This window comes from Mesoplodon densirostris, chromosome X (assembly GCF_025265405.1).
Source record: "Mesoplodon densirostris isolate mMesDen1 chromosome X, mMesDen1 primary haplotype, whole genome shotgun sequence".
In the NCBI taxonomy this organism is placed as follows: domain Eukaryota; kingdom Metazoa; phylum Chordata; class Mammalia; order Artiodactyla; family Ziphiidae; genus Mesoplodon; species Mesoplodon densirostris.
The window spans coordinates 52,463,949-52,483,165 of record NC_082681.1 but is presented as its reverse complement, the minus strand read 5'-3'; positions in this window follow the sequence as shown (position 1 = coordinate 52,483,165).

The following is a 19,217-nucleotide window of genomic DNA, read 5'->3' as shown; positions in this document are numbered from 1 at the left end:
GTAATATTCCATTGTATATATGTGCCACAGCTTCTTTATGCATTCATCTGTCAATGGACACTCAGATTGCTTCCATGTCTTGGCTATTATAAATAGTGCTGCAACAAACATTAGGGTGCATGTGTCTTTTTTTTGTTTTTGTTTCTTTTTTTATTATTATTATTATATTTATTATTAAATCAGTTATACATATACATATGTTCCCATATCCCCTCCCTTTTGCATCTCCCTCCCACCCTCCCTATCCCACCCCTCCAGGCGGTCACAAAGCACCGAGCTGATCTCCCTGTGCTATGCGGCTGCTTCCCACTAGCTATCTACCTTACGTTTGGTAGTGTATATATGTCCATGCAGCTCTTTCACTTTGTCACAGCTTACCCTTCCCCCTCCCCATATCCTCAAGTCCATTCTTTAGTAGGTCTGTGTCTTTATTCCTGTCTTACCCCTATGTTCTTCATGACATTTTTTTTCTTAAATTCCATATATATGTGTCAGCATACAGTATTTGTCTTTCTCTTTCTGGCTTACTTCACTCTGTATGACAGACTCTAGGTCCATCCACCTCATTACAAATAGCTCAATTTCATTTCTTTTTATGGCTGAGTAATATTCCATTGTATATATGTGCCACATCTTCTTTACCCATTCATCCGACGCTGGACACTTAGGTTGTTTCCATCTCTGGGCTACTGTAAATAGGGCTGCTATGAACATTTTGGTACATGTCTCTTTTTGAATTATGGTTTTCTCAGGGTATATGCCCAGTAGTGGGATTGCTGGGTCATATGGTAGATCTATTTGTAGTTTTTTAAGGAACCTCCATACCGTTCTCCATAGTGGCTGTACCAATTCACATTCCCACCAGCAGTGCAAGAGGGTTCCATTTTTTCCACACCCTCTCCAGCATTTATTGTTTCTAGATTTTTTGATGATGGCCATTCTGACTGGTGTGAGATGATATCTCATTGTAGTTTTGATTTGCATTTCTCTAATGAGTAAAGATGTTGAGCATCCTTTCATGTGTTTGTTGGCAGTCTGTATATCTTCTGTGGAGAAATGTCTGTTTAGGTCTTCTGCCCATTTTTGGATTGGGTTGTTTGTTTTTTTGTTATTGAGCTGACTGAGCTGCTTATAAATTTTGGAGATTAATCCTTTGTCAGTTGCTTCATTTGCAAATATTTTCTCCCATTCTGAGGGTTGTCTTTTCGTCTTGTTTATGGTTTCCTTTGCTGTGCAAAAGCTTTGAAGTTTCATTAGGTCCCATGTGTTTATTTTTGTCTTTATTTCCATTTCTCTAGGAGGTGGGTCAAAAAGGATCTTGCTGTGATTTATGTCATAGATTGTTCTGCCTATGTTTTCCTCTAAGAGTTTGATAGTGTCTGGCCTTACATTTAGGTCTTTAATCCATTTTGAGCTTATTTTTGTGTATGGTGTTAGGGAGTGATCTAATCTCATAATTTTACATGTCCCTATCCAGTTTTCCCAGCACCACTTATTGAAGAGACTGTCCTTTCTCCACTGTACATTCCTGCCTCCTTTATCAAAGATAAGGTGACCATATGTCCATGGGTTTATCTCTGGGCTTTCTATCCTGTTCCATTGATCTATATTTCTGTTTTTGTGCCAGTACCATACTGTCTTGATTACTGTAGCTTTGTAGTATAGTCTGAAGTCAGGGAGCCTGATTCCTCCAGCTCCATTTTTCGTTCTCAAGATTGCTTTGGCTATTCGGGGTCTTTTGTGTTTCCATACAAATTGTGAAATTTTTTGCTCTAGTTCTGTGAAAAATGCCAGTGGTAGTTTGATAGGGATTGCATTGAATCTGTAGATTGCTTTGGGTAGTAGAGTCATTTTCACAATGTTGATTCTTCCAATCCAAGAACATGGTATATCTCTCCATCTCTTTGTATCATCTTTAATTTCTTTCATCAGTGTCTTATAATTTTCTGCATACAGGTCTTTTGTCTACTTAGGTAGGTTTATTCCTAGATGTTTTATTCTTTTTGTTGCAGTGGTAAATGGGAGTGTTTCCTTGATTTCACTTTCAGATTTTTCATCATTAGTATATAGGAATGCCAGAGATTTCTGTGCATTATTTTTGTATCCTGCAACTTTACCAAATTCATTGATTAGCTCTATTAGTTTTCTGGTAGCATCTTTAGGATTCTCTATGTATAGTATCATGTCATCTGCAAACAGTGACAGCTTTACTTCTTCTTTTCTGATTTGGATTCCTTTTATTTCCTTTTCTTCTCTGATTGCTGTGGCTAAAACTTCCAAAACTATGTTGAATAAGAGTGGTGATAGTGGGCAACCTTGTCTTGTTCCTGATCTTAGTGGAAAAGGTTTCAGTTTTTCACCATTGAGGACGATGTTGGCTGTGGGTTTGTCATATATGGCCTTTATTATGTTGAGGAAAGTTCCCTCTATGCCTACTTTTTGCAGGGCGTTTATCATAAATGGGTGTTGAATTTTGTCGAAAGCTTTCTCTGCATCTATTGAGATGATCATATGGTTTTTCACCTTCAATTTGTTAATATGGTGTATCACGTTGATTGATTTGCATATATTGAAGAATCCTTGCATTCCTGGAATAAACCCCACTTGATCATGGTGTATGATCCTTTTAATGTGCTGTTGGATTCTGTTTGCTAGTATTTTGTTGAGGATTTTTGCATCTATGTTCATCAGTGATATTGGCCTGTAGTTTTCTTTCTTTGTGACATCCTTGTCTGGTTTTGGTATCAAGGTGATGGTGGCCTCGTAGAATGAGTTTGGGAGTGTTCCTCCCTCTGCTATATTTTGGAAGAGTTTCAGAAGGATAGGTGTTAGCTCTTCTCTAAATGCTTGATAGAAATCCCCTGTGAAGCCATCTGGTCCTGGGCTTTTGTTTGTTGGAAGATTTTTTATCACAGTTTCAATTTCAGTGCTTGTGATTGGTCTGTTCATATTTTCTATTTCTTCCTGATTCAGTCTTGGCAGGTTGTGCATTTCTAAGAATTGGTCCATTTCTTCCAGGTTGTCCATTTTATTGGCATAGTGTTGCTTGTAGTAATCTCTCATGATCTTTTGAATTTCTGCAGTGTCAGTTGTTACTTCTCCTTTTTCATTTCTAATTCTATTGATTTGAGCCTTCTCCCTTTTTTTCTTGATGAGTCTGGCTAATGGTTTATCAATTTTGTTTATCTTGTCAAAGAACCAGCTTTTAGTTTTATTGATCTTTGCTATCGTTTCCTTCATTTCTTTTTCATTTATTTCTGATCTGATTTTGATGATTTCTTTCCTTCTGCTAACTTTGGGATGTTTTTGTTCTTCTTTCTCTAATTGCTTTAGGTGCAAGGTTAGGTTGTTTATTCGAGATATTTCCTGTTTCTTAAGGTGGGATTGTATTGCCATAAACTTCCCTCTTAGAACTGCTTTTGCTGCATCCCATAGGTTTTGGGTCGTCGTGTCTCCATTGTCATTTGTTTCTAGGTATTTTTTAATTTCCTCTTTGATTTCTTCAGTGATCACTTCGTTATTAAGTAGTGTATTGTGTAGCTTCTATGTGTTTGTATGTTTTACAGCTCTTTTCCTGTAATTGATATCTAGTCTCACAGCATTGTGGTCAGAAAAGATACTTGATACAATTTCAATTTTCTTAAATTTACCAAGGCTTGATTTGTGACCCAAGATATGATCTATCCTGGAGAATGTTCCATGAGCACTTGAGAAAAATGTGTATTCTGTTGTTTTTGGATGGAATGTCCTATAAATATCAATTAAGTCCATCTTGTTTAATGTATCATTTAAAGCTTGTGTTTCCTTATTTATATTCATTTTGGATGATCTGTCCATTGGTGAAAGTGGGGTGTTAAAGTCCCCTACTATGATTGTGTTACTGTCGATTTCTCCTTTTATGGCTGTTAGTATTTGCCTTATGTATTGAGGTGCTCCTATGTTTGGTGCATAAATATTTACAATTGTTATATCTTCTTCTTGGATCGATCCCTTGATCATTATGTAGTGTCCTTCTTTGTCTCTTCTAATAGTCTTTATTTTAAAGTCTATTTTGTCTGATATGAGAATTGCTACTCCAGCTTTCTTTTGGTTTCCATTTGCATGGAATATCTTTTTCCATCCCCTTACTTTCAGTCTGTATGTGTCTCTAGGTCTGAAGCGGGTCTCTTGTAGACAGCATATATATGGGTCTTGTTTTTGTATCCATTCAGCCAATCTGTGTCTTTTGGTGGGAGCATTTAGTCCATTTACATTTAAGGTAATTATCGATATGTATGTTCCTATTCCCATTTTCTTAATTGTTTTGGGTTCCTTATTGTAGGTCTTTTCCTTCTGTTGTGTTTCTTGCCTAGAGACGTTCCTTTAGCATTTTTTGTAAAGCTGGTTTGGTGGTGCTGAACTCTCTCAGCTTTTGCTTGTCTGTAAAGCTGTTAATTTTTCCATCAAATCTGAAGGAGATCCTTGCTGGGTAGAGTAATCTTGGTTGCAGGTTTCTCTCCTTCATCACTTTAATTATGTCCTGCCACTCCCTTCTGGCTTGTAGAGTTTCTGCTGAGAGATCAGCTGTTATCCTGATGGGGATTCCCTTGTGTGTTATTTGTTGTTTTTCCCTTGCTGCTTTTAATATGATTTCTTTGTGTTTAATTTTTGACAGTTTGATTAATATGTGTCTTGGCGTATTTCTCCTTGGATTTATTCTGTATGGGACTCTCTGTGCCTCCTGGACTTGATTAACTATTTCCTTTCCCATATTAGGGAAGTTTTCAACTATAATCTCTTCAAATATTTTCTCAGTCCCTTTCTTTTTCTCTTCTTCTTCTGGAACCCCTATAATTCGAATGTTGGTGCATTTAATGTTGTCCCAGAGGTCTCTGAGACTGTCCTCTGTTCTTTTCATTCTTTTTTCTTTATTTTGCTCTGCATCAGTTATTTCCACTATTTTATCTTCCACCTCACTTATCCGTTCTTCTGCCTCAATTATTCTGCTATTGATCCCATCTAGAGTATTTTTTATTTCATTTATTGTGTTTTTAATCGATGCTTGATTCATCTTTAGTTCTTCTAGGTTCTTGTTAACTGTTTCTTGCATTTTGTCTATTCTATTTCCAAGATTATGGATCTGGGAAATAGAATCTTGGATCATCTTTACCATCATTATTCTGAATTCTTTTTCAGGTAGACTGCCTATTACCTCTTCATTTGTTAGGTCTGGTGGGTTTTTATCTTGCTCCTTCTCCTGCTGTGTGTTTTTCTGTCTTCTCATTTTGCTTATCTTACTGTGTTTGGGGTCTCCTTTTTGCAGGTTGCAGGTTCGTACTTCCCGTTGTTTTTGGTGTCTGTCCCCAGTGGCTAAGGTTGGTTTAGTGGGTTGTGTAGGCTTCCTGGTGGAGGAGACTAGTGCCTGTGTTCTGGTGGATGAGGCTGGATCTTGTCTTTCTGGTGGGCAGGTCCACGTATGGTGGTGTGTTTTGGGGTGTCTGTGGATTTTTTATGATTTTAGGCCACCTCTCTGCTAATGGGTGGTGTTGTGTTCCTGTCTTGCTAGTTGTTTGGCATAGGGTGTCCAGCACAGTAGCTTGCTGGTCGTTGAGTGAAGCTGGGTGCTGGTGTTGAGATGGAGATCTCTGGAAGATTTTCGCCGTTTGATATTATGTGGAGCTGGGAGGTCTCTTGTGGACCAGTGTCCTGAAGTTGGCTCTCCCACCTCAGAGGCAAAGCACTGACTCCTGGCTCCTCAATTTGGGATGATTTGTTGTCTATTCATGTATTCCACAGATGCGGGGTACATGGAGTTGATTGTGGAGCTTTAATCCGCTGCTTCTGAGGCTGCTGGGAGAGGTGTCCCTTTCTCTTCTTTGTTCTCACAGCTCCTGGGTCTCAGCTTTGATTTGGCCCCGCCTCTGCATGTAGGTCACTGGAGGGCATCTGTTCTTCGCTCAGACAGGACAGGGCTAAAGGAGCAACCTCTTCGGGGACTCTGGCTCACTCAGGCTGGGCGGGAGGGAGGGGCACGGAGTGCGGGGCGAGCCTGCAGAGGCAGAGGTCGGCGTGACGTTGCACCAGCCCGAGGCGCGCCATGCGTTCTCCCAGGGAAGCTGCCCCTGGATCCCGGGACCCCAGCAGTGGCGGGCTGCACAGGCTCCCAGAAGGGCGGTGTGGACAGTGACCTGCGCTCGCACAGAGGTCTCCCGGCGGCGGCAGCAGCAGCCCCAGCGTCCCACGCCCGTCACTGGGCTCCGTGCTTTCAGTCGTGACTCGCTCCCGTCTGTGGAGCCCCTTTAAGCAGCGCTCTTAATCCCCTCTCCTTGCGCACCAGGAAACCAAGAGGGAAGAAAAAGTCTCTTGCCTCTTCGGCAGCTCCAGAGTTTTCCCGGACTCCCTGCCGCCTAGCTGTGGCACACCAGCCCCCTTCAGGCTGAGTTCTCGCCACCAGCCCCAGTCCTCTCCCTGCGCTCTGACCGAAGCCCGAGCCTCAGCTTCCAGCGCCGCCTGCCCCGGTGGGCGAGCAGACAAGCCCCTCGGGCTGGTGAGTGCCGCTCGGCACCGATCCTCTGTGCAGGAATCTCTCCGCTTTGCCCTACCCAGGTATGTGGGGAGTTTCTTGCCTTTTGGGAGGTCTGGCGTCTTCTGCCAGCATTCAGTAGGTGTTCTGTAGGAGTTGTTCCACGTGTAGCTATATTTCTGGTGTATCCGTGGGGAGGAAGGTGATCTCTGCATCTTACTCTTCCGCCATCTTACCCGGAAGTCCTGCATGTGTCTTTTTGAATTATGGTTTTATCAAGATATATGCCCAGTAGTGGGATTGCTGCCTCATATGGTAGTTCTACTTTTAGTTTTTTAAGGAACCTCCATACTGTTCTGAATAGTGGCTGTATCAATTTACATTCCCAACAACAGTGCAAGAGGGTTTCCTTTTCTCCACACCCTCTCCCGTATTTATTGTTAGGAGATTTTTTGATGATACTGTCTTGATGACTGTAGTTTTGTAGTAGTCTGAAGTCTGGTAGCCTGATTCCTCCAGCTCTGTTTTTCTTTCTCAAGATGGCTTTGGCTCTTCAGGGTCTTTTGTGTTTCCATACAAATTGTAACAGTTTTTGTTCTAGTTCTCTGAAAAATGCCATTGGTAATTTGCTAGGGATTGCATTGAATCAATAGATTGCTTTGGGTAATATACACATTGTCACAGTATTGATTCTTCCAGTCCAAGAACATGGTATATCTCTGTATCTGCTTGTGTCATCTTTGATTTCTTTCATCAGTGTTTTATAATTTTCTGTGTACAGATCTTTTCCCTCCTTAGATAAGTTTATTCCTAGGTATTTTATTATTTTTGTTACAATGTTAACTTAGATTGTTTCCTTAATTTCTCCTTCTCATCTTTTGTTGTTAGTGTATAGGAATGCAAGAGATTTCTGTGCGTTAATTTTGTATCTTGCAACTTTACCAAATTCTTTGAATAGCTCTAGTAGTTTTCTGGTAGCATCTTTAGGATTTTCTTTGTATAGTATCATTTTATCTGCAAACAGTGAGAGTTGTACATCTTTTTTTTACACTTTGGATTCCTTTTATTTATTTTTCTTTTCTGATTGCCATGGCTAGGACTTCCAAAACTATGTTGAATAATAGTGGCAAGAGTGGGCACCCTTGTCTTGTTCCTGATCTTAGAGGAAATGCTTTCAGTTTTTCACCATTGAGAATGATGTTTGCTGTGGCTTTTTCATATATGGTCCTTTTTATGTTGAGGTAGGTTCCCTCTATGCCCACATTCTGGAGCGTTTTTATCATAAATGGATGTTGAATTTTGTCAAAAGCTTCTTCTGTATCTATTGATATGATCATATGGATTTTATTTTTTAATTTGTTAATATGGTGTATCACATTGATTGATTTGAGTATATTGAAGAGTCCTTGCATCCCTGGGATAAATCCCACTTGGTCATAGTGTATGAGCCTTTTAATGTGTTGTTGGATTCTGTTTGCTAGTATTTTGTTGACGATTTTTGTATCTATCCATGATACTGTTCTATAATTTTCTCCTTTCATGATATTTTTGTCATTTTTTGGTATCACTATGGTGGTAGATAAACCAAATTGATAAGCCTTTAGCCAGGCTCATCAAGAAAAAAAGGGAGAGGACTCAAATCAGTTAAATTAGAAATGGAAAAGGAGATATTACAACTGACACTGTAAAATACTAAGGATCATAAGAGACTACTACAAGCAACTGTATGCCAATAAAAGACAATGTGGAGGTGATGGACAAATTCTTGGAAACGCACCACCTTCCAAGATTGAACCTGGGGGAAATAGAAAATATAAACAGACCAATCACAAGTAATGAAATTGAAACTGTAATTAAAAATCTTCCAACAAACAAAAGCCCAGGACCAGATGGCTTCACAGGCCAATTCTATCAAACATTTAGAGAAGAGCTAACACCTATCCTTCTCAAACTCTTCCAAAAAATTGCAGAGGGTGGAACACTCCCAAACCTAACAATTTGTATTGATTGTTACAAAACTTACATAAAATAATATTTAAAGAAGGAAATGAAAAGTACCAAGAAGAGTAATTGATTATTCCAATTACTGTTAAGAATTCTACTATTTCACATTCTACAGAGTTTTAATAATGTCAATAAAATCCAAAATCAAAGGTGACTAGAAATGTCACTAGGGACATAATTACTGATCTTATTTCAGTGAGTTGGCACAATGAGCTAGCACAGTAGATTATACCTTTTTGATCCATTTTATCCTTGAAAAGTAGTTTTTCTTCCTCTTATTAAATAATTAGTAAACTACAAGTAGGGTAGGGATGGGCCTATTAAATAATTCATGGGGAAATAGGGAGGGTGGGAGGGAGATGCAAGAGGGAGGGGTTATGGGGATATAAGTATACGTATAGCTGATTCACTTTGCCATACAGTAGAAACTAACACACCATTGTACATCAATTATACTCCAATAAAGACATTAAAAATTGTAAAAATTTTCTGTCCCCATATGACTGTCTGAGAGCAAACAAAATCCCTAACATATTACTATTTTTGCCATTCTTCAGAAACCTGTGGTCTTGCTTCACTGCTGAAATAGATAGGAAAACTCACACCCCAGTATTTTCCCAGCAGATGTTATTAGAGGTGGGCATGAAAACAAGTTGACTTTATTTTTCCTTTTCCTCTTCAGTGAAATGATCTGTTAATAAAAAATAAAATAAAATAAAAGGCCAAGAACCACAGCTGAGCCAATACAAGCCAGAAAATGCCAAGCTAGAAAAGGATCCCTATGTATTTGTAATTCTACCAAGCAATATGCTTACCATTTATGGAAAATCACAAAGCAACTGAAGAGAATGCACACCCTAGTGATATACTGTTCTATGTAATTGGTTCGTGAAGATTTTTGCAAGTTTTATCCAAGAGGTTAGAAAATGCTGTTATGCCTTATTGCCTATTATCTAACTCTGTTTTATGATGACATATTCTTCCCCTCTGAATGCTTTAGTTTTCCAACTGGTAAAACATTTTTTTAAAAGGCTTTTTGTTAAAAAATATTTTCTTTACCACTATTCTGATTCCTCATTCAGTATCATTACTTCACAAAACAAATGATTATATTCCATAGTAAATCAGATAAAGGAATACAAATGGGTGAAACATGCTAACTTATTTTTCTCCCTTAATGATGCTACTGAGGCTAATACAGTTGTTTTCCTACAGATGACGAAAGTGGAGTAAATAGATAAATATCTGCAATAGACACAAATTGCAAATATTACAGGTTTACCAGGACTTGAATGAGTGGTGAGTTACTGTATGCAGCACATCTCTAGTTATGATGGATGGCATTGCATACAACAAAGCTCTGTGGCAAATTTTAAATGGAGAGTTAAGAAAGAAATTAACCACTTCTAGACCCTTAATTATAACCCTGTGTAAGAACATATTGCATAATTAGTCTTATTTTTTTCAAGGAGGCCTACCTTTAAAATGTAAAATGTAACATCTGTGGATTTTGCCCTTCAAGTTGGCAAATATTTTTAAATGGCAATATCTAGTATCTGTAAAGGTGCCAAGAAAAAAGGCACTCTTATTCACATCTGGAAGGGAATGTAAATTACAAAGAGGGAATTTTATAATCTTATGGCATGTATCAAAAGCCTTAATAATGTATATACTCTTTGTCCCAGCAATTTCTCTTCTAGGAATGTGTCTTAAATAAATATTATAGAAGTGCAAAAATGGGAAAAGATTAACTACAAAACTGTTCACTACAGTATTTGATAATACTGAAAATTTACAACCAACTACCTGTGCAATTAAAAGGGGATCAGTTAGGGCTTCCCTGGTGGCACAGTGGTTGAGAATCTGCCTGCCAATGCAGGGGACACAGGTTCGAGCCCTTGTCTGGGAAGATCCCACATGCCATGGAGCAACTGGGCCCGTGAGCCACAGCTACTGAGCATGCGTGTCTGGAACCTGCACTCCACAACAAGAGAGGCCGCAACAGTGAGAGGCCCGCGCACCGCGATGAAGAGTGGCCTCCACTTGCCGCAACTAGAGAAAGCCCTCACACAGAAATGAAGACCCAACACAGCCAAAAATAAATAAATAAATTCATAAAAGGGGATCAATTAAATAAATTATTGTGGATCCATATGAAAAAATAAGGCCACAAAATGCATTGTAAAAGCTTATTCAAAGATGATATATTCCCATGATATATTAAATGAAAAAAAGTCAAGTTACTAAAGAATATGATTCCACTTTTATAAATATATATAAAAATGTTAGCAGTAGTTCCTCTCAGTGATGAACTTGAGAGTAATTTTTATTTACTTTTATTTCTTTTATCTTTGTTTGCTATAATTATCGTTTGTTATTTTAAAGTGAGAACAAAAAGTTATTTTAAAAAGAGGAGGTCTAAAAAAAAGAGGTCTAAATTTTTGTTGAGGGACTGGCTCAAAGGGAGAAAAGAAAATAGAGTCCTTATAACTAGATTCCCTGGTTGTTTTCTATAAATGTTAACAAGATGAAATAACCTAATCAAAGGTTGACCAGAATTTTGTGAACGAACTTTCAATGAAACAATAAATCACAGCCACCAAATATTTGAATTTTCAGTAGTTTGAGATTGTTCCAAGATGACACTACTCCACCTGAAAACATCAGTATATTTAACAAGATATGGATTATATAATATTGCTAATTAACTTTAAATGACACAAATAACTAATATGAAACCAAAGGAAGATATTAATTAGAATTTGGGCAAAGGATAAGAGTAGGGATGATATGAAAGATTTTTACCCTTTCTTCTTGGACTAGGCTTCTTATATAATTGCAAATACTTCTTATTCACAATCAAATAATGCACCATCGTAAATTTTTCTATTTTCTGGCATTTTTTATTTTGACCCTAAACTGGATCCTAAAGCCTATTTTGTGGAATAAATCAAACTGTCAATTCCCTGTTGGAATATACAGGCTGGGTCAGCGAGCAGCCTTCTTATTGACACCCTTGTTCTCATAGAGATTTCAAGCTGAGCTGTATTATTCTGATCAGTAGGACAGCTTGGAGATTTCTAAACCAGGCAAAAGTATTTGAGAATAAGCTAGTGGTGCTAATCCTTTTGAATCAGCATCCCTACTTTGATTTAAAATAAGTATTCCTTTCAAAACCAGACTGTTATCAAACACCAATAAATATGTGGCTTATTCTTTGGATAACTTAAAGGGAAGAGCCTGATATCCAAGTTATGTATATCAGTCAAGTTAAGCTAGGTTATGCTGTGGTAGTGGTAACAAGAAAACACTGAAATGTCAATGACTTAAAATGTGTGTTTGTTGCTCATGCTATATTTCCCTCCTGGGTTGCTGGAGGTGGAGGTGGTGGTGGAAGAGTGCTTTTCGCATTGTAGTTACTCAGAGACCACTCAGCGAATCCAGCTGACAGAGTAGCTACGGCCTTGAATATTTCCTGTCACAAAGGCAGAGGGAAAGAAACCGAGGAAACATCTCATTCAGGCAAGTAAATTTTCTGGCCCTGTCACCTTGAAATGAAGTATGCCACTTTTGCTCACAACACACTGCCCAAAACTAATTACATGGTTCCAAAAAACCATGAGGGAGCCACAAAGTACAATCCTACAATGGCCCCAGAAGGTTAGGGGAGAAAGAACTTTTTGAGAACCGTTTGCAGAGAAACACCAATGACTACAATACCAAGTTCTCCTTTCAATCATTTCAATTTCAATCTGTCAAAACTGTTTGTGTGTGTGTGCATATGTATGTGACTGGAGGAAGTTTTATACAAATGTACATAATTTATCAAACTCCCCTATCTGTAATTTTACTTTTCTACCTTTTCATCATCTTTTAAAAGCTGCTCATTTGACAGTTGTCTTTCAACAAATATTTTTGTTGTGCAGTAATAACTTCATGAAGAATACTCATTATAAACTGCCATGCTCAATAAGAACATACACATCAAAAATGACCTTAAATTTAAATGAATTAAATACTCCAAAGAAAAGACATAGATTAGGTGAATGGAAACAAAAATAAGACCAATATATATGCTGTCTACAAGAGATCCACTTCAGATCTAGGGATACATACAGACTGAAAGTGAGGGGATGGAAAAAGGTATTCCATGCAAATGGAAATCAAAAGAAAGCTGGAGTAGCAATACTCATATCAGACAAAACAGACTTTAAAATAAAGACTGTTACAAGAGACAAAGAAGGACACTACATAATGATCAAGGAATCAAGCCAAGAAGAAGATATAACAATTGCAAACATATATGCACCCAATGTAGGAACACCCCAATATATAAGACAAATACTAAGAGCCATAAAAGGAGAAATCAACAGTAACACAATAATAGAGGAGGACTTTTAACACCCCACTTTCATCAATGGACAGATTAACCAGACAGAACATTAATGAGGAAACACCGGCCTTAAATGTCACATTAGACCAGATACACATAATTGATATTTATAGAGCACTCCATCCAAAAGCAGCAGAATACACATTCTTCTCAAGTGTACATGGAACATTCTCCAGGACTGATCACATGCTGGGTCACAAAGGAAGCCTCAGTAAAATTTAAAAAGTTGAAATCACATTAAGCATCTTTTCTGACTACAACACTATGAAATTAGAAGTCAACCACAAGAAAAAGAAACTGTAAAAAACACAAACACTTGGAGGTTAAATAACGTGCTACTAAACAACCAATGGATCACTGAGGAAATCACACAGGAAATAAAAAAATACCTAGAGAAAAAAGAAAATGAAAGTACAATGATCCAAAACCTATGGGACACAACAAAATCAGTTCTAAGAGAGAAGTTTATAGCAATACAATCATACCTCAGAAAACAAGAAAAATCACAAACAAACACCCTGACCTTACACCTAAAGCATTTAGAGAAAGAAGAACAAAAAACCCCAAAGTAAATAGAAAGAAAAAAATCATAGTGATCAGAGTAGAAATAAATGAAATAGAGACAAAGAAAACAGGAGCAAAGATGAATGAAACTAAAAGCTGGTTATTTAAGAAGATAGCAAAATTGATAAACTTTTAGTGAGACTCATCAAGAAGAAAGGGGAGAGGACTCAAATCAATAAAATTAGAAATAAAAAAGGAGAAGTTACAATGGACACCACAGAAATGAAAAGGATCATAAGAGATTACAACAAGCAACATTTTGCCAATAAAATGGACAACCTGGAAGAAATGGACAAATTCTTAGAAAGTCATAACCTTCCAAGACTGAAGCACAAAGAAGTAGAAAATATGAGCAGATGAATCACAAGTACTGAAATTGAAACTGTGATCCAAAAACTCCCAGCAAACAAAAGTCCAGGACCAGATGGCTTCACAGGAAAATTCTATCAAATATTTAGAGAAGAGTTAACACCTATCCTTCTGAAATTATTCCAAAAAATTGCAAAGGAAGGAATACTCCCAAACTCATTCTGTGAGGCCACCATCACCCTGATGCCAAAACCAGACAAAGATACCACAAAAAAGAAAATTAAAGGCCAAAATCACTGATGAACATAGATGCAAAATGCAAAATTCAAAATACTAGAAATCTGAATCCAATGATACATTAAAAGGATCATACACCATGATCAAGTGGGATTTATCTCAGGGATTCAAGGATTTTTCAAACTCTGCATATCAATCAGTGTGATATACCACATCAACAAATTAAAGAATAAAAAACATATGATCATCTCAGTAGATTCAGAAAAAGCTTTTGACAAAATTCAACACCCATTTATGATAAAAACTCTTCAGAGGGTAAGCAAAGAGGGCACATAACTTAATATGATAAGGGTCATGTATGACAAACCTACAGCTAACATACTCAATGGTGAAAAGCTGAAAGCATTTCCTCTAAGATCAGGAACAAGACAAGGATGTCCATTCTCATTGCTTTTATTCAACATAGTCTTGGAAGTACTAGCCAGCGCAATCTGAGTATAAAAAGAAATAAAAGGAATCCAGATTGGAAAAGAAGAAGTAAAACTGTCAATGTTTGCAGATAAGATGATACGACACATAGAAAATCCTAAAGATGCTACCAGAAAACTACTAGAGCTAATCAATGGATTTGGTAAAGTTGAAGGATATAAAATTAATACAAAGAAGACTGTTGCACTTCTATACCCTAACAACGAAAGATCAGAAAAAGAAATTAAAGAAGCAATCCCATTTACCACTGCATCAAAAAGAATAAAATACCTAGGAATAAATCTACCTAAGGAGACAAAAGACCTGTACTTTGTAAACTTTCAGATGTTAATGAAAGAAATCAAAGATAACACAAAAAGATGGAAAGATATACCATGTTCTTGGAATGGAAGAGTCAATATTGTGAAAATGACTATTCTGCCCAAGGCAATCTACAGATGCAATGTAATCCCTATCAAATTACCAATCATATTTTTCACAGAACTGGAACAAAAAAATCTTAAAATTTGTTATGGAGACACAAAAGACCCCAAATAGCCAAAGCAATCTTGAGAAAGTAAAACGAAGCAAGAGGAATCAGGCTCCCTGACTTCAGACTATAATACAAAGCTACAGTCATCAAAACAGTATAGTACTGGCACAAAAACAGAAATATAGATCAATGGAACAGGAAAGAATACCCAGAAATAAACCCATGCACCTATGGTCAATTCATCTATGACAAATGAGGCAAGACTATACAATGGAGGAAAGATAGTCTCTTCAATGAATGGCACTGGGAAAACTGGACAGCTACATGTAAAGGAATGTAAAACATTCTTTTACATTCTTTAAAAGAATGTAAAAACACCATACATAAAAATAAATTCCAAATGGATTAAGGACCTAAATGTAAAGCCAGATATTATAAAACTCTTAGAGGAAAACAGACAGAACACACTTTGACATAAATCACAGCAATGTCTTTTTCAAGCTGTCTCCTAGAGTAATGGAAATAAAAAAGGGGACCTAATTAAACTCAAAAGCTTTTGAACGGCAAAGTAAACCATAAACAAAGCAAGAAGACAACACAGAGAATGGGAGAAAATATTTGCAAATGATGCTACTGACAAGGGATTAATCTCCAAAATATACAAAGAGCTCATGCAGCTCAATACCAGAAAAAAAAAAAACCCAATCAAAAAATGGGCAGAAGACTTAAATAGACATTTCTCCAAAGAAGACATACAGATGGCCAAGAGGTGCATGAAAAGATGCTCAACATTGCTAATTATTAGAGAAAAGCAAATCAAAACTACAATGAGGTATCACCTCACACCAGTCAGAATGGCCATCATCAAAAAATCTACAAACAATAAATGCTGGAGAGGGTGTAGAGAAAAGGGAACCCTCTTACACTGTTGGTGGGAATGTAAATTGATACAGCCACTATGGAGAACAGTATGGAGGTTCCTTAATAAACTAAAAATACAGCTACCATATGATCCAGCAAACCTACTCCTGGGCATATATCCAGAGAAAAACATGGTTTGAAAAGATACATGCACCCCAATGTTCATTGCATCACTGTTTAGAATAGCCAGTACATGGAAGCAACTTAAATGTCCATTGACAGATGAATGGATAAAGAAGTGATATATATACACAATGGAATATTACTCAGCCATTAAAAAGAATGAGATAATGCCATTTGCAGCAACATGGCTGGACCTGGAGATTACCATACTAAGTGAAGTAAGTCAGACAGAGAAAGACAAATATCATATGATATCACTTATATGAAGAATCTGAAAAAAAAAAGAAACAAATGAACTTATTTACAAAACAGAAACAGACTCCCAGACTTAGAGAATGAACTTATGGTTACCGGGGGGAAGGGTGTGGGGGAGGGATGGCTTGGGATTTGGGGATTGAAATGTACACACTACTATATTTAAAACAGATAACCAACAATAACTTAATGTATAGCACAGGGAACTCTGCTCAATATTCTGTAATAACCTGAATGTGACTAGAATTTGAAAAAGAGTAGATACATGTATATGTAAAAAAAAATTAAAAATTTATAAAAAGAAAAAAAAAGGGATAATACCAAATGCTTGAAAGGAATTAGAAACTGGATCACTCACATGTTGCTGGTGGGTATAAAAATGGTCCAGCCTCTCTAGAAAACAGCAAAATAGTTTCTTACAAAACTGAATATACCATTCAGCTCAGCTATTGCTCCCTTGAGCATTTATCCCAGAGAAATAAAAACATGCATTCACCCAAAAATAAAAAAAAAATAAACTGCCATGCTCTAAATTCCCTTAAGTTAGAAAATTTGAATGGAAGATTGGTAGGTGTCTGAGCAAAGTTTTAAAATGACTTGAAGTCCTAGATAAAGACTCACAAATTCACTTCATAGGCCCACACTATAATTAAGGACTGCTGCCACATATCAATGAACAGAAATGGGATACTAGACAGGATACCAACATAAGATGTCAATACCTGTGAACAAGTCAAGGATCTAGGTACTGAAACTGAAGTGCAAGCATTGAGCTTAGATACAAGGAATAAGAGCCCAGTTGGGGTAAAATCAGGCACTAAATGAGAACAGTCATAGTGCTGCTGAAGTGTGGAAGAAGCTGACCAGACTTCCCTAGTCACTCCTCATTAGAAACAGAATTATTGGTCCCAGACTAGGACAAAGCCATTCCTGATGGTTGAGACTAAATGGCCATGGAACTGAAAGGATGTGGAGGTAAAGCACCAAGCAGATGGCCTCCACCAGGAGTAGCAAAATAAATATTTAACACAAACCAGGAAAATAATAACAAATGTGTGAAACTGGCCTGATATTAGGAAAATAGGTGCCCAGAGTCTTGTACTACAACCAAGTATAATATCTGCCTACTTACATTGCCTTTCAAAATACCGTGTAGACCAAGCAAAACCTGTCCATAGCTAGAATACTACCACCAGTTTACAACTACTGGCCTGCTAACTCTAGTCTTGCCTCTCTGCCCTATTTTATATTTTCAGTTTCATGTTATTTGCCCCCATAATCTCCAGAAACTATATTTGGACCACATTCCTCTAGACTTCTTGCATCATCCATAGCCTTGAAAACATGAGTTTTGGACATCTTGCATATTTTTTCTCTATAATTACATCCTTGTCCTTTCCTGTTTGTCTAGCTTCTGATGAAATTTTATCCTTACCATTGATTTTCTACATATCTTGAGCTTGGCTTGTTGCTTTGATTCTGATTCAGTCTTTTTCTGATTCCTGACTACAGTCTATTTCCTAAAATTTTGTCTAAAACTAAACTCCAGTTCTAGCTCCTTGAATGGCATCCATAAATCTGCTACAGCAACATGATAGAACATTTGTTGGATACCTACATTGTGCCAAGATTGACACTCAACAGTGTGAATTAGGTGTTTGAATGCAAACTATGAATTCACTCTCTTCCAAAGCCTAGATTTCTTCTGCTACTCACTCCACTCCAAAGGACTGGCATGCCCTTGACTTTTAAATTACTTTTTAGCTATAGCAAATATTTCTTTCTTTTGAAGACAGAGTAATCGGTGAATGTTAGCTTGAGCAGATTAGCAGAGGTGTGAATTAACATGATACTTCTTCAAAGTCACCTCCTATAAACAGCATCATAACCTAGTAGTCATACCGTAATTCCCCAAATTAGTAAGCATGATAGCTAAAGAGAGGAGATATACTCCTCAGATTCATCCATATCAAAGGAAACTATAATTCTTTTTCTTCCCAATAAAATTAAATGCAAAAAAATTATGAATAAAAAGAGATACTAATTCTAAGATCCTTCAAAATCTCAACAGATTTCAGTCCTGAAGAAAACAAGGTCCATGTAGGAATTGCTGCTGAAATTTCTTGACAACTCTCTGTTCAAACTGTTTTGTGAAATATTTCTCTTGCCAACAGGAACAATAGAAAGTGCAGGTGTGCATTAGTCATTGAGGTCTAGCAGAAAACCAGCCCCCACCCACAGTTTCCAGGTGCAGAAGGAATCAGGGCATGACTTGTGAGATGTGACCATTAGAGCACTGAACTAAAGCACCTGGAAAATTCCTTTTAAGAGATGCCAGAGCTTGGTGTGTAAGAGGACTAATGGCAGTGCTGATCTGTGGGTGTGGCTAAAAAGACAATAGGGGTATTAACAATCCCTTTTACACTGGACAAGCTGGAAAACTGTTCATTGACTAGTGGCAGCAACTGCTATTTGTCACTCTTTGTCTTGGATTCCTAGCCAGTTCAAAGCCCTGGCTGAGCTGCTTTCCCATTCAAAGGGTTTGACCTGGGGGACAGAATACTTGTCAGCTTTTAATTAGTGCTCTGCAAGGCTTAGTGCCACAGTCTTAATCATTGCTTTCCAGGACATTCACCTGTTCCTTTTTTAGATCTTTCCCTTGTTGAATATATTGGTAACTCTTGCCTATTTTAGCTGTTGTGTGATCTAATTCTGGCCCTTTAAACCTATAGTATCCACCTAAAAACCATGTTCCCTAATGATGGACCACAAATACCTACTTAATTGGTTGCAATAATTTTGGAAATCTTCCCCCCCCCATACTCATTCTGATCTGCTGCCCATTCATCCTGTTTCTCTCAAGCTTTGGATCTTGCCTTAACCTACCTTTGATCTCTAAATTTGACATTTAGACTTGATAGCTTTGGCATTATAACCTCAGTTTTCCC